The following is a 14,941-nucleotide window of genomic DNA, read 5'->3' as shown; positions in this document are numbered from 1 at the left end:
TTCTCTCTCTCTTTTCATCAGGCTTAGGTAGGACTCTTAGAATCTTTAGGTCTTCCTGGTTTATTACTGTACCAGGTTTATTACTGTACTGTAATTCCACTGTTGGAATTGATAATACCAATAAGAACAAAAACAAGATTCTATAGAACTATGATTCAAAAGAAAGTAACAGAGGCCTTGTAAATAATTTAAACACCTGAATGAACTTTCTAAAATAGGAGTATTTCTCTTAAAATAGATATTCACCCCTCAATTAGATTAAAAGGGAAATCGTTGAAAAGTTACAAGCATAATGCAAAAAGCAAAATGAATTAACCTTAAGAGCATTTTTTGCAAAATGCTTCTTCCTAATTGCTGATATACCGCTAGTATATATTGCTGACTAAAGAGGGATTCTCATTATTTACACAAGCAACACACCTACTTCAATGAATGAATGTGACAAATGTGGTGAACAACACCCAATAAAGCAGTAATTCCAGTAATCAACCCACAAAGGTGGAATAAGCCACTTCCAACTGAGGTTTGCAGCTTCTCTTGGAAACACCCAAGACCTGGCCCATTGGAACCACTTGATAAATATTTGTTGGATGATCATGGTCTTTTTCTATCAAATTTTCTGATAGGAAAAAATAATTATGCATCTGTGCACTCAGCAAACATTAACTGAGTGAATGAATGGTTGTACTCTCCCAGTAACATATGAATTACTAAAAAATGAAATATTTGCAAAAAAACACGATCCATTTTCATCCTACATAAACAGGTAATTTCTATACTTCACAGAGAGGTGGAAACATGAGACAATTTTATGGAAACTTTATTAAACATTTCAAGAGGAAAGTACTTTTGGCTACAAATGTGCACATATAATAAATATAAACATGAATGTGAATGAGTATATATAAGTATACTCATGTGTGTGTTATAGGAATTTTGCAAGTGTATGTCACTAAATTGGGTCCTAATCATTATCTGCATTTACACACACACACACACACACACACATTTTTATATATATGCATATATATGTATATAAATATATGCAAGGACTCATTAGATAACAAATTCTATCAAGTTAATATAAGCAACAGTAATATGAAATAGTATATATTTTTTATTATTCTTTTCTAAATCTTTTAAAATAATTTTCTTCTTCTTCTTCTCTAAATGATAAAGGTAATAATGAGTGACAATATTCATAGTATGATTTAGGGAGTGAGTCCTGTGGGTGGACACACATAGTGCTAAAGAGCTTTCTCCTTTGATCCTCCTAATCACCTCTAATGTAGGTAGAGCATTATCTTCATTTTATGGATAAGCAAACAGGCTTAGAGGTTAAGCCTCAGATCTCCCTGTTCTCCTGTGGTAAACTTCCAGGAGGGAAAAAGCATACCTGATGTGTTATTTTATAGGCATGTAAGAATTCTGCAAGCCCTCCTACTAAATTGCATGATCATTGTTGTGTGGCACATTGTTTAACTGTGAATAGACCAAGAGGAATCTCTGTGCCTTCACATTTCAACTATCATATTTTTGGGGCTTGGAACACTTTGATCCAAACCCTGTTTATCTCATAGAGAATACAAAGGAATTATATATGACCCCCGAAAGCTTTTCCTTAAATTATCTATCATTCTTGCTCTTGCTCAATCTAATTCAGATTTTGGTTATGGTTATAGATTAATTGTATTACTTACAATTATGAACCAACTTAAATAGATGTCTTTATACGATCCTATCATTCTAGCCATTAAGTGAAAAATATAGTGCCTTGAAGAACCAAGAAAAATACAAAAATCTTCCCTCGGGATTTTTTTCTTCTACATTTCTTCAGCTATGGAATGAAAAATTAGTCCTAATGCACTATTAACATCCTGGCACAGACCATTCTCTCTTCCATGTGTTTTCTAAAGATATCTTTACCAACCTTCAATTCCACAGCTAAGGCAACCAAGTCAATCAATATAGATGCAGAGAATTTGAGAATTCCAAGAAATCTTTGAGATGGAGCCCAATTTTCTTGTTCTACAGAAGAGGGAACGGGGGCTGGGGGGAGGTGCTGGATGACATTAGTTTCTTATAATCACATAGCCACATCCTGTATATGGGCCAAAACTACCAAAATTTTGCTCAAGCAGATAGGTAAATATTAATTAATTGTCAAGGTTAGAGCAGAGTCACATGCTGTAATAAAAAGTGCTTATTGTATACCTTATAAATCTACTGTGGTGAAATTCAAGTATGTTATGGTTTAAGTTAACTTAGAATGAAGCTTTGACTTCTTCTGTAAGAGGGAGTCATCTAAGAAAGCATTAACTCTTACCTCTTCCAACAGAGAAATCAAAATGTATCATTTATAGTTGAATGTATCATGATTTTTCCATTTAGCTTAGAATAAGGTAAGATTTTCTTTAGCCAACTGCGCGATTTAAATGGATTCAAATTACCTTTTGGTTCTGCCATCTTTTTGGTAAATGTTCAATTATAGTCAAGATGAGTAATGACTTCCTGCTAGCCCACTTACTATTTAATGGGGAGAGAGGAGTTCTCTAATGCTTCAATGTTAATCTAATAATTCTTCATATTCTGGCAGGCCTCCATAGCTGGGTATAATGGTAACACTACATTGTTTTATTACTAGATAACTAGCAATTTCCAGAGGGTAGTGACTCCTCCTGTTTAATGAATCTTAAATGTATATCATAGAGCCCAACCCTTCACTATAGGTGCCTAATACTTTTCAGGACACTGCTTCTGTAGCTATAATTACAAAGTAACCAACTAAGTAAAGATCACCCAAATGAAATACTGATGTGCTTTGAACTTGTTGGGTTTGTTTACTCTTTGCCCCCTTCCATTTCTGTCATCCATGTGAATGGACATTAGCCCATAACTAGTAAAAATAAATAATGGCTTTCTTATTTATCTTTAGGAAGCTGCATTTTTCTATCATTCTACCCAGGTCCAAAACATTCCTAGGAGGTGTTTTTTCTAGTCTCACAGAGTAGCTGCTAATTATTTGTACTTATTATTCTATCTAATAACACCTATCAAAGAATGACTATATGCATATACATTCAAATGTGTTTTTTGTGGGTTGCTTGTGTGTGTGTGTGTGGTTTTTTTGGTCAACCCCTGAGCTTCCACTGAAACCAGGACCTGACTCTCTTAACACTCACATCAAGATCTCTATTGGCTGACTTGAGCTCTTCTAAGAGTCAAACAAGTTCATTTGAGAATGGTGAGACTTTCTTTCTTGTGGGTGGCGTTTCAACAGAGGTTAATTGCTAATGAACACCTTGGGAAGATGGCCTGAACTCCTCTGGGCCTGGTTCTTGTGGCTACCATGCATGTGTAAGGTACAAGGCAGAGCGAAAATACAAACAAAGCTTTGAGGAAGACAAGGAAAGCACACCGGAACACCTCATGGGCTTTGGCTGATAGTTACCAAGCACAGAAAGTTTTCTAGACGAAGAGACTGAAACTGAGAAAAAATGCTAATTGGCGAGGCCATGTCTCTTTTAAGACTTCTTTAGTTCAGGGGCACCTGGGTGGCTCAGTGGTTGAGTGTCTGCCTTTGGCTCAGGGCCTGATCCCCAGGTCCCGCAAGGAGCCTGCTTTTCTCTCTGCCTATGTCTCTGCCTCTCTCTCCGTCTCTCTCATGAATAAATAAACAAAATCTTTAAAAAATAATGGAAATATGTCCATAATAAATGCAAATGAATAGTGACTTTATAATTGCAAGACAAAGCTGTGACTAAAGGGAAGGGTGTTATTCTAACCACTTATGTGTGACCCAGGAAGCCAAATAATGTGTGATTTCTGAGTTTAAGTTGCAAACACCCTCTTTCCTGTTTCGCCTTCCTCTCAGATGTGAGTTGAAATATCACAGGTTCTCCTTATTTATTTTAAAAAAAAAGCTGAGAAACCCATTTTTCTGTAATTCATTTTTTTCTATTGTTGAAGCAGGGCCATGCTCAAAGTGGAGTTGCATTAGTACAATGGACTGAATGTCGTGGCTACGTATATCTTTCTAGGGAAGTACACTCCTTCTAAAACAGAACTGTTACACAAAGTTGCTTGTACATATATGTCAACATACCATTTTTGCCTTCTGTCACCTTTTTATAAATGTTGATGAATTCTATTTTCTTGTTGGCTTTTTTTTTTTTTTTTTACAACGGGAAGTATGATCTTTCTACTTTCAAAATGTTAAAATCACATACATATACAGCTCCATTAAAAATGTCACCTCTCTAACACCTGAATCAGCAAGATACTGATTAATTACCTTTCTTTTATCAGTTGCTGATAAAAAATGCTGACATCCATCCATCCGTTCACAATTTAAATGAACGTTCATCATTTTCATTTGCAGGGTATTTAGCATGCCCCTGAATGAAAAAATGATAATGAACCAATCCTTACATAAGAGTAAATTCTGCTCCTATCAATCTAGTTAGAAGGACAAGAAAAACATGCTATAGATAATAATGTCTGATAAAAATTCTGGTGCAGGAGATATTAACGTGATGAGAAAATGTCCTGTGGAGGGGGGGCTTTGAGGTAGACCCTTTAAGGATTTGAATGGATACCTAGATGTAAGTGAAAATTTGAAATGGAAAGACAGCAGTACCTTAGGCATGAGCCAAGCTGAGCACATATCACACCTGATGTTTCCACGGCAGGTAGGGAGACATGAAAGAGAGTCAGTTTGGAAATGTGGATTAAAGTCAGCTTGTTAGAGCTCTGGTAGCAGAATTAGGTCTGCATCTTCTCCTCAAAGTTGTGATAGGGAGTGAGATGTGTGGTCAGTAAAGTGTTATGACGAATAACTGAAGTATAGTACTGGAATCTGTGGCTTAATTTTCCTTTCTTTCCTTTTTTTTAAATACAGAAGAATAGTTTCACTCATGTGTATACCATTATGTGCCTGGGGGAGAGAAGAAGGGGAAGTATTACTGCTCATGGCCCCTGGAAAGATAGATGGAGACATGCTGGTTCAGGCCATGGAGAGCATTCAAAGTCTTATAGCTGGGTTGGGGGCCAGAATAAAAAGAGATAAGTTCATGGGGAGACTTGGCATTGATTACTCGTCTTCCAGTGAGCAGATGTGGATAAAGTTTGACTGCATCTTTAAGTCAACACAAGGGCATGTTCCCCACAACCACACGGCCAGCATCTGTAGCTGTAAAGTGCAGTAGTGTGAACGGAAGGAACGTCTTTAACGAACTGCTACTCTTCCCAGGAATTATCAAATGGGATCGCCTTGAAGTTTTATTCACTTAAGAACGAATATTCTGGGGCACTGGGTGGCTCAGTTGGTTAAATGTCTGCTTTAGGCTCAGGTCATGATCCCAGAGTCCTGAGATGGTCCTGCTCAGCAGGAGAGACTGCTTCTCCTTCTTCCTCTGACCCTCCCCCCCTGCGTACTCTCTCCCTCTCTCAAATAAATAAAATCTTAAAAAAAAAAAAAAAGAATGAATATTCTCCTGTCCTGGGAAAAGAATAGCCAATTGCTAGGCCAACTGTGGCACTGTTTCAATAACACTGATATTCGGTTCACTGTCCTAAACAAACTGTCTTGCAGAGCAAATGTCACTTTTAATCCTAAAATATCATGTTTTATGGAGATGTGAGAATATATTTTCTTTGTTTTAGAAGACATGGTTTCACAAAACTGATCAGAAAGATTGAAGTTCAAAGTTAGAATTAAAGATTTAAGAGGACACTAAAACAAAGAAAGAATTAGATTCTTTCTTTGACAAAGGTTAGAGTTTCTTATCTACTTAGAAAAAGTAAAGCTTGTGACCCTTTCTGAATAAAAATTTTGCCAGTAATCTTGGTAGACAAATCTCTCATTTCAAAGCAAACTAATAATGAGCTGTGTATCGACAAACTCATTTATAGTTTGTTTTGACAGTGTGGCTCAACTTGATTACCTAGTACTGCTTGTCTCTTTGAGTTAGAATTGCCAAATAACCAAGTAACTGTCTTGCATAATATATCAGCTACTGATACTAGTCATGGCAAAACATTACAGTCTAGAGGCCATGTAAAAAAAAACAACAGTAAGTTCTAAATAGGAGATGGCATGCAGAAATAGAATTCAGAAAGTGGTTCCATCAGCACTTCACTTTCATTGTGCTAATTCTTTTAAAGAAATGCCCTTTGTTCTAAGAAAAAGAAAGCTTTCATCTGAATTTCCAATGAAGAAATGCTCACCCGTTAAGAATATAAGAATGAATATAAGGATGAATACAGAAAGCACACTAAAATTCTGAAATGTCTCCTATGAAATAACAGCAGTGAGTGACTCCCCATTATCAAATTAAATTTTACCTCTTAAAGTCTTAAAATCTACTATGAAATAGAAATGAGCATTCGTGATTTTTTTTTTCCTGAAAATAAAGTTTTCTTGGATCAGAAGTTACACAAAGTACAATTATGTGTTTTTGCTTGTTTGCTTGCTTGTTTTTGAAATTTGTTAGGCTGCAGGTTTTTGCTTGTTTGCTTGCTTGTTTCTGAAATTTGTTATCTATTCTAATGGCCTGCTAGCCATAGAAATAGAAAATTAGAAGTTTCATAAAATATTAAAAATATATAAAAATAAAAACTAGAGTCAAATACAGAAATTTGCTTCCTACTTGCCTTCATCCTAAAGAAGCCCTGAAATGTTCTGTAGAAAATAGAATTATCTGAGAGTTGGAGACTAAAAGCAGAAGTGAAAAAACACTGTAAAAAGCATTTATGATTATTCACAATGGAACGGAAACCGGATTTCAGGTTTACAAGATTAAATCCAATTCAGACACACAATTTTCCCAGACTTCAAATCAAAATGACAGCTGCACAGACACCAGCTCATAACAAGCAGAAACATATCCAAATTTATGAGAGCTTTATACTCAAGGACTACTCATTTGAATGGAAAGATAATCCATTTCTGCCGCAGTCTACTACCACCTCATGTTTATAGAGTTTTAGTTTACACTCATTGCTTCAGACAACTGTAAAGAAGCTAGAAATTACTATCAAGGAAAAAGAACCCACATGTTTTCATGGTAACTATTGAATGATTAAATATACTGTTGTACTGACTTTCCCCTGGGATACAAATTTTGAAACAAGAGGGGTGGGGAAGCAATGAGAAAACATGCCCCAACTGCTATTTCTGGATTAGAGAAAAAATAGCCCAGAAGTGATAAAGACTATTTTGTAGTATAGCTCATGGATACTTTTTTGTCACCAAAATCAAATTTACGTAAAAGATTAAGCCTGAGTAAAAAACTGGCAATGACAAGAAGAAATATATTATTAGCAAGGCGGTGGAAATGACAGACATTTTTTCACCCATGAGATATCACCCAATAACCCAAGAAAGAACTCTCTTTTGATCTTGAAAGTAATAATGCGGCAAGATTTTGATTAGGGTTTTCACAATACTTGTTCAGTGACATAAGATAAAGCCTGAAGACACTAGAAAGAACTCTAGTAATGAGGACAATTTGTCTGATGAGTTGGACTGTGTTGCTTTCCTAATGCTGCTGTAACAAATCCCCACAAATGTAATGGCTTCAAACAACATGATTTGATCATCTTAAAGTTCCAGAGTCAGAAGTCTGAAATGAGTCTTGTGGCGCTAAACTCAAGGTGCACCCAGGCTGCTTTCCTTCTGGAGGTTCTAGGGGGCACTCTCTTTCCTTGCTTTAGGCAGCATCCAGAAGCTGCCTGCATTCCTTGGCCTTCACCACATTCAAAATGCATTGCTCCTACCTCTGTTCCAGGGTCCCAAGCCTTCTCTAAACTCTGCTTTTGTCATCATATCACCTCCTCTGATTCTGATCTTTACCTCCCTCCAAAGAACCCCTGTGATTACATTGGGTCGGAGAGATAATTGAGGCCCACACCGTGGAAAGAAAGGTTCTCCAATTTTAAGGACTTATGTGATTAGATTGGACCCACACAGATATTCCTGGACAATCTTATCTTCTCCAATTCCTTAACCTAGTCATATTTGCAGAGTTTCTTTTGCTATGTAAGAGAAACACGTTCACAAATTCACAAATAAAACATGGATGTCTTTGGGGGACTATTATTCATTTTCCCACATGGATTAATTTGAAATAATAAGGTCTTAAAGCCATTTTTCTGCTGCAACTCATAGGGGACAGCCCTGAAGAGGGCAAACCTTTATTCTCTATTCTTAGCTTGTTAGATCCAAAGCCAGCCTTGCTCTTCCCTCCAAGTCAAGAAAGCACTTTAGAATGCAAGGGGCTGAGAGTCACACTGTTATGAGGATTGTCCCTCATATGCATATAAACTCACAAATATCAGTACTTGAACTCTTGGTAGTAACTTATGATTTATCATATATCTTACAATGGACTAGGCACCAAAGCTTGGAATTTCTAGCAACACACACAATTTATTAGAAATAACTAATATGTATTCACTTTATCCCCACTGTCACAAGTTCTAAATTGCCATCTTATACTCTTTTGTGACAACAAAGACGATTTGGCTTGTGACTATCGCTTGCATTTTAATCTTAAAATATACATTACAGGCTACATCCAGCACATTTTCCTATTTGCAGCAACTCCACTGTCCTATGCTTCATCATTCTTACTGTTAAATCCATGAAGAATGAGTCTTCATCTCAGGTGGCTTAAGAGCAGCAGCATTTGAGACAGATGTTAACTCCTTCTTTTCTGTCTGTCCATCTGTCACTTGGTTTCTGGAGCCCTATTTTCCCTTATTTCTTCCCCCAATTTCACTATCGGCTCTTTTTTCATTCTCCTTTGCTGGTTCTTTCTTTATCTCTATCCAATCTCTAAAACTTGAAGTGTTCCCAGGGCTCAATATATGAACTTCTCTTATCTACTCTTACCTACACTTACTTACACTGGTGAGTGGTTCACAATGGGGTGATGATTTTGCCCCTCAGAAGACATTTGGCAACATCTGGAGACATTTTTGTTTTTCATGACTGGATAGGGGTTGGCTACTAGCATCTAGTGTGTGGAGGCCTTGGATGCTGCACAGGGTTATCCAGCCCCAAATGTCAGTAGTGCTAAGGTTGAGAAATCGTGGAAAAGCGAAATATAAATATCAAGATTAAGAATAGAGAAATCAGAAAACTCAAGAGAATGTATGTTGAAATGAGATACAGCTCCAAAAAATACATTTACTGTTGGGATGAAGTCACTAATGCTTCAGATATACTCAGGCTGAATTACTTCGAACTGATTCTAAGCACAGAGCAAACTTCTCTTTTCAAATCAGCAATTCAATTTAAAATTGAAGACAAGACAAAATGATCAATTCGGGTCAATTTTTCCTTCACTGTTCTCGAATTTGGTTCACCTCTGCCTATGATAGAAACATGGTCTAGGCTGGTGAAGATGTAAGTGATCAATTCTTACAAACTCTACATCTGTTGCAATGCTTTCCTTATCATGGAGGTTATTCAGAAATGTTTTTATAGTCTGTCTCCAAGAGAAAGGAATAATCTTCAATAAAGGTTAGTCACTGCCAAGACAACCCCCTACCCCACACACAGAGTTCAAATTCTTGAAGTAGAATTCCAATTGTTTCCAGTCATCTCTTTACTAACCAATCCTACAGGATAAGATAATTCCATAAAAGCCAATCCTAACTTAGCTCTGGATGGAGCAATGCCATAAAAATACTTTAGACTATCAGAATTTGCAACTGTTATGTAGGTCTTAGAAGTTCTTACTCTTTTCTAGGTCATTAAAGTACAACAACTTGATAACAATAAACGTTTCTATGACACAAACTTCTTAAAATTAAAGAGTAGGAAAAGCTCTATTTTGTAAGTGTCAGAAGTATATAAGGCAAGTAGGTGCTCTCATATGATAAAGTATGCCAAATATGAAAACATCAATCACACCATTTTCTAAATCTTAGAACAAATTATTGGTTTTTTCATTAGTAACTCTCAGGCCTTTGCTTCCCAACATAGGCCTTGTTGGGAAACACTGATTCTCCTCTGATGGTTATGTACAAAGGTGAACAAGCTGAACACGGAGCTGCTCACTATAATGTTCATATCTTCAGTTCTTACAGGGAAACCAGAGTGAAACCTGCCAGTCAGATAGTGCCCAAAGCTGGTTTAGGAGTCTTTTTTTTTTTTTTAATTTATTTATGATAGTCACACACACACACACACACACACAGAGGCAGAGACATAGGCAGAGGGAGAAGCAGGCTCCATGCACCGGGAGCCCGACGTGGGATTCGATCCCGGGTCTCCAGGATCACGCCCTGGGCCAAAGTCAGGAGCCAAACTGCTGCGCCACCCAGGGATCCCGGTTTAGGAGTCTTTAATCTTAATATCTGTTTACTTTATTTCCCACAAAGACCTTCACTTTGCTTCTTTATTTTTTCTTCTTCATTCATAGGTTCAAAGCTAGAAAAAATGATAAAAAAGATTTTTGGGGAATAAAGTGTAATAGTAAAAATCTCAAGATCTATTATTAGAAAACTCAAAGATTAAGAGCATAGCTTTCATTTAAGAGGATGAAAGAGGAATTAGTTTTATTTTTACAAGTTTCTTTGTACTACTAGGTTGTGAGACAAAAGTAATTTCTTTTTACTTCTTTGTCAGAGGAGTCCTGGGGCCCATCTAAGGTATGGTGGGATTTATTAAGCATGGGTTCTGACGAAAGAGATTCTCAAAATAGCAATACCCACAGCAGCCTTTTCCAAATCCGTTTCACAAGAAAGTGAAAATGCTTAGGAAGAGAAGAGAGTGTATCTGACTCATGGTTTCTTTGAAAGCCAGAAGGCTAATGTGTCTTCCCACAATCCCAAGAGCATTCCCTTTGGGGCATGCATCAGGAAGTAATGCGTCCTTCAGACTCCTCATGTTGGCACACACATGTTATGTCAATAGAGAGCAATCACTCTGTATAGTAAACCTGAGCTTTTGCTTTTACTACTCTTTTCTACTCTTCTTATTTGTCAAGACTGATTTTGTAAGCAACAGATTTGGGTGGATTGAAAGAATGGTCTGTACTTACACAGCAAGGCTTCCCACCATAAGAAAAAAAAAAGTTAAAAGAAAAAGGATTGACCTGTATTTACTCAAGATATGTTCTTTAAGCTTAAAGCATTTTGAGACAATTTGAGAAATACTAGATGCCTAAGGGCTACAACAACATTGAAAAGTATTTCTTGAACATCCATAGGTTGCAACTATCTACACAAATCTCTGCAACAGGAACTTACTGGTCCATAATAGACACAAAGTTGAAGGCTGGCTTGGAATGCAACCCTGTGCATTACTCCAGACCAGTAAAAGAGAGTGTGTTTCAATTTAGTGAAAGTAATATTAACTTTCTAAAGGGAAGACTAACTAGATTCCAGGCCCTGTGGTTAGAACTTAGCCCTTGGTTCTCCAAGCACTATATATATATATATATATATATATACACACACACACACACATATATATATGTATATATATATATAGTCTCATTTATATTTCAAAGAACCAACCACCATCCTCATTTTGCAGACAAAGAAACTAAGAAACAAGGTTAAGTAACTTGAACAAGAACCGAGAGCTTTTGAATGACAGTGCTGAACTTAAACCTAGGAAGCCAAGGGTCAGGTCCCGTACACTGAACCACTACATTATATTGGCATTCTAGAACATATGCTGCTTCTCAGTTGGTCCTTTCAACAGTAGTGGTGTTTATCATCACTTTTTCCAGCTTGCTCTCACATCTCATTGCTCCTTCCCACATTCAAAAATGTAAATTATTAGGGCCGCCTGGGTGGCTCAGTGATTGGGTGTTTGCCTTTCGCTCGGGTCATGATCCCAGGATCTGGGATCAGGTCCGGAGTCAGGCTCCCTGCATGGAGTCTGATTCTCCCTCTGCTTATGTCTCTGCGTCTCTCTCTCTCTCTTGCTCTCTCTCTCTCTCTCTGTCTCTCACGAATAAATAAATAAATCATTTTAAAAAATGTAAATTATTACGCACACTTGAAATTCACTTTTTCTCTACGAAAGCATGTCTTTCTTTAAATCATATTCATGGGCAGCCCCTGGTGACTCAGCGGTTTAGCGCCACCTTCAGCCCAGGGTGGGATCCTGGAGACCCAAGATCGAGTCCCATGTCGGGCTCCCTGCATGGAGCCTGCTTCTTCTCCCTCTGCCTGTGTCTCTGCCTCTCTCTCTTTTTCTAGGTCTCTCATGCATAAATAAATAAAATCTTTAAAAAAATAAAAAATAAAAAATGAATCATATTCATAGGTGATTGATTTTAACAGGGAGACAGAGCTTGAGGAAAATAAACAGTACCCCTGCTTATCGGGTCCAAGTCCCCAGTGAATGCTTCCCTCAGAGTCATCCCATGCTAGAAGCTGACTACTTCTTCTCTAGTCTGCATGTTTACCTACTGTTCTGTCTGCTGACAGCCACTTGCCCTTGATGACTTAATGGCTGGACACACTGGAAGATTTTTGGCACATCACACAATTTTCTGCCTTTAGTCTTTCCACTTAGACCTTTTCCTGGAGTTCCAGCTGTCCAAATGGACATGCAATGTTCCTATGCGTTCAGGTCCCAAAATCTGTACTGAAAAATTGACAACACATGTATACAACTATATATATAGAAAGTATAAACATTAAATTGTACAAAGACAAGTACTTTATATTTTCCAACCACCTTGTCTATTTGAATAGAAATGTCATTAATGTCACACAGTGGGTTAGAGGCTCTCTAAGCATTTTAGCAGATTTGATTTCATCTCTCAGACTGTCTCCAAATGCTTTTAAATGATTCAAACGATTTTACACATCTACTCTGAAATAGTGTCTTCTAAGTCTTCCAGGGACATCCTATGTTATAGCCACACTGTGATTTTCAAAAGACATCACACTTTTGCCCCACCTTGCATTTACACATACCCTGAATGCCCTTCCCCTCATCATCATTTTCTGGGAAGATATTCCCTGACTGCTTCTATGTCAAGTTGATTACTCATCCTTCATCATCACTGTGCTTTCTATACACCTTCTGCATACCTAATATCAGCACTTATCTCTTTATATTTCAGGTCTATAGTCTTTAAGTTTACAGGTCTGTAATCCTGAAGTATAAAAAGAGTGTCCTTCTCAACTTTGTAGTGCCCAAGGCCTTCTATATCTGTGTTGGCCTTAAGTGGGCTCCTGACATCCGAATGGATGTATGATATGCTGGGTATTTTTTAAATCTTAAATTTTGTAAACACTTTAAGGGAATAGAAAAAAGATATAACTGAAAGACTAAATAGGATAACCAATGCTCGGGATCCCTGGGTGGCGCAGCGGTTTGGCGCCTGCCTTTGGCCCAGGGCGCGATCCTGGAGACCCGGGATCGAATCCCACATCGGGCTCCCGGTGCATGGAGCCTGCTTCTCCCTCTGCCTATGTCTCTGCCTCTTTCTCTCTCTCTGTGACTATCATAAATAAATAAAGATTAAAAAAAATGTTTAAAAAAAAAAAAAAGGATAACCAATGCTCAAGTCATCTATGAATTTATGTTTCATATCCACTTGATTCTAAGTCCCCACTGTAAAAATTCTAACTTTTTTTTTCCTTTGGAAGCTGAAAGAACCCTAACAAATTAATCTGAATTCAACTCTACTTTGAAAAAACACAACAACAAAAAAAACCCAGAAAATCTTTCTTTGGAAATATGATTATGTTCCTACCGAGAGTCATGCTGCTCCTAGAGTAGCATACTGTATCAAGCATGGCTCAGGAATGTTGGGAAAGTACTAGCTAATTTCTTTAGTTCTTGCTGGGCAGAGACTGATGTGTTGCTTTCTCAATGTAATTGTTCGTATAAAGTAAGCAAAAGACAAAATAGACAGGTATGAAATGAGACTGGTACTGTGACAGCATCACTTTCCACCTGATAACTATTCCCTCATCTGCCATCAATAGAATCTGTAATTCACCAACACATTTCAAGACAAATTCTGTAAAGGGCCAAGCTTAATCTGAAATCAAAACAATGACCACAAAACATCTATAATTTTACAATTCTAAATAAAACATGTTTGTTCTCATCAGGATCGTTCTATAACCAAAGAAACCTCTAAGATACCATTTGATGTCTATCAACAAGTAAAGAAAGAGGTAATACAATAGAATACCTGATTCAGGAGACCTTCCACTGACTCCTAGCTTTTGCTGGTGGACGGGAAGGTAAAATGACCTATCTCTGGGAAAAACTTATCAAAAACTTTAAAACACTCATATCTTTTAATCTTGCAATTCCACTTCAAGGAATCTCACTAAAGCCAATAATAAATATGGTAAAAGCAAGAAAATGACTAGAGTACAACAGTGAAAAAAAGTAGACTAAATCTCTAAAAGTCAGGGATATACTGTAGTATATTCATTCAAAAGACTATTATACAGCCATTAGAATTATGCAAAGTGTATATAATTTTAATAACTATGGGAGGAAAAAAGCAAAATGTAGGGTAATTACAAATTGAAAGAATGCCCCCACCCCCAATTTATAGGAGTTATTACTGGGTATCAGGGTTAAGTATGCTTTTTTTCCAATTTATTATGTACTGAAGTTTTTTCCTACTAGTTTAATAATGAGAACTGAGGATTTTATAAATAAAACTAAATGATAAAAAAATGTGTTTTTATTTCTAAAAGAACAAAATGGGAACAAATAAACCAAGCATTATGATGGTGGTTGCATGTATACTATATAAAATTACACAGGTTTTATTCCTCATACTTCTGCAGTCTTATTGGAAGATGATATAGCAGTCACCCACTATCACACCAACTGGAGTAAAAAAGATATGGATTTCGGATAGCCCCGGTAGCGGAACGGTTTGGAGCCGCCTGCAGCCCGGGGTGTGATCCTGGAGACCCAGGATCGAGTCCC

General features: G+C 37.2%; 1 protein-coding gene across 5 annotated transcripts in view; it reads right to left on the bottom strand.

The window, feature by feature from the left end:
• Positions 1-14,941, bottom strand: part of ELOVL6 (ELOVL fatty acid elongase 6) — a 139,062-nt gene that overhangs the window by 51,297 nt on the left and 72,824 nt on the right. The window lies entirely within an intron of this gene.

Source organism: Vulpes vulpes, chromosome 4 (assembly GCF_048418805.1).
Source record: "Vulpes vulpes isolate BD-2025 chromosome 4, VulVul3, whole genome shotgun sequence".
Lineage (NCBI taxonomy): Eukaryota > Metazoa > Chordata > Mammalia > Carnivora > Canidae > Vulpes > Vulpes vulpes.
The sequence above is the reverse complement of the archived record's forward strand: the minus strand, read 5'-3'. Positions and strand labels throughout refer to the sequence as shown.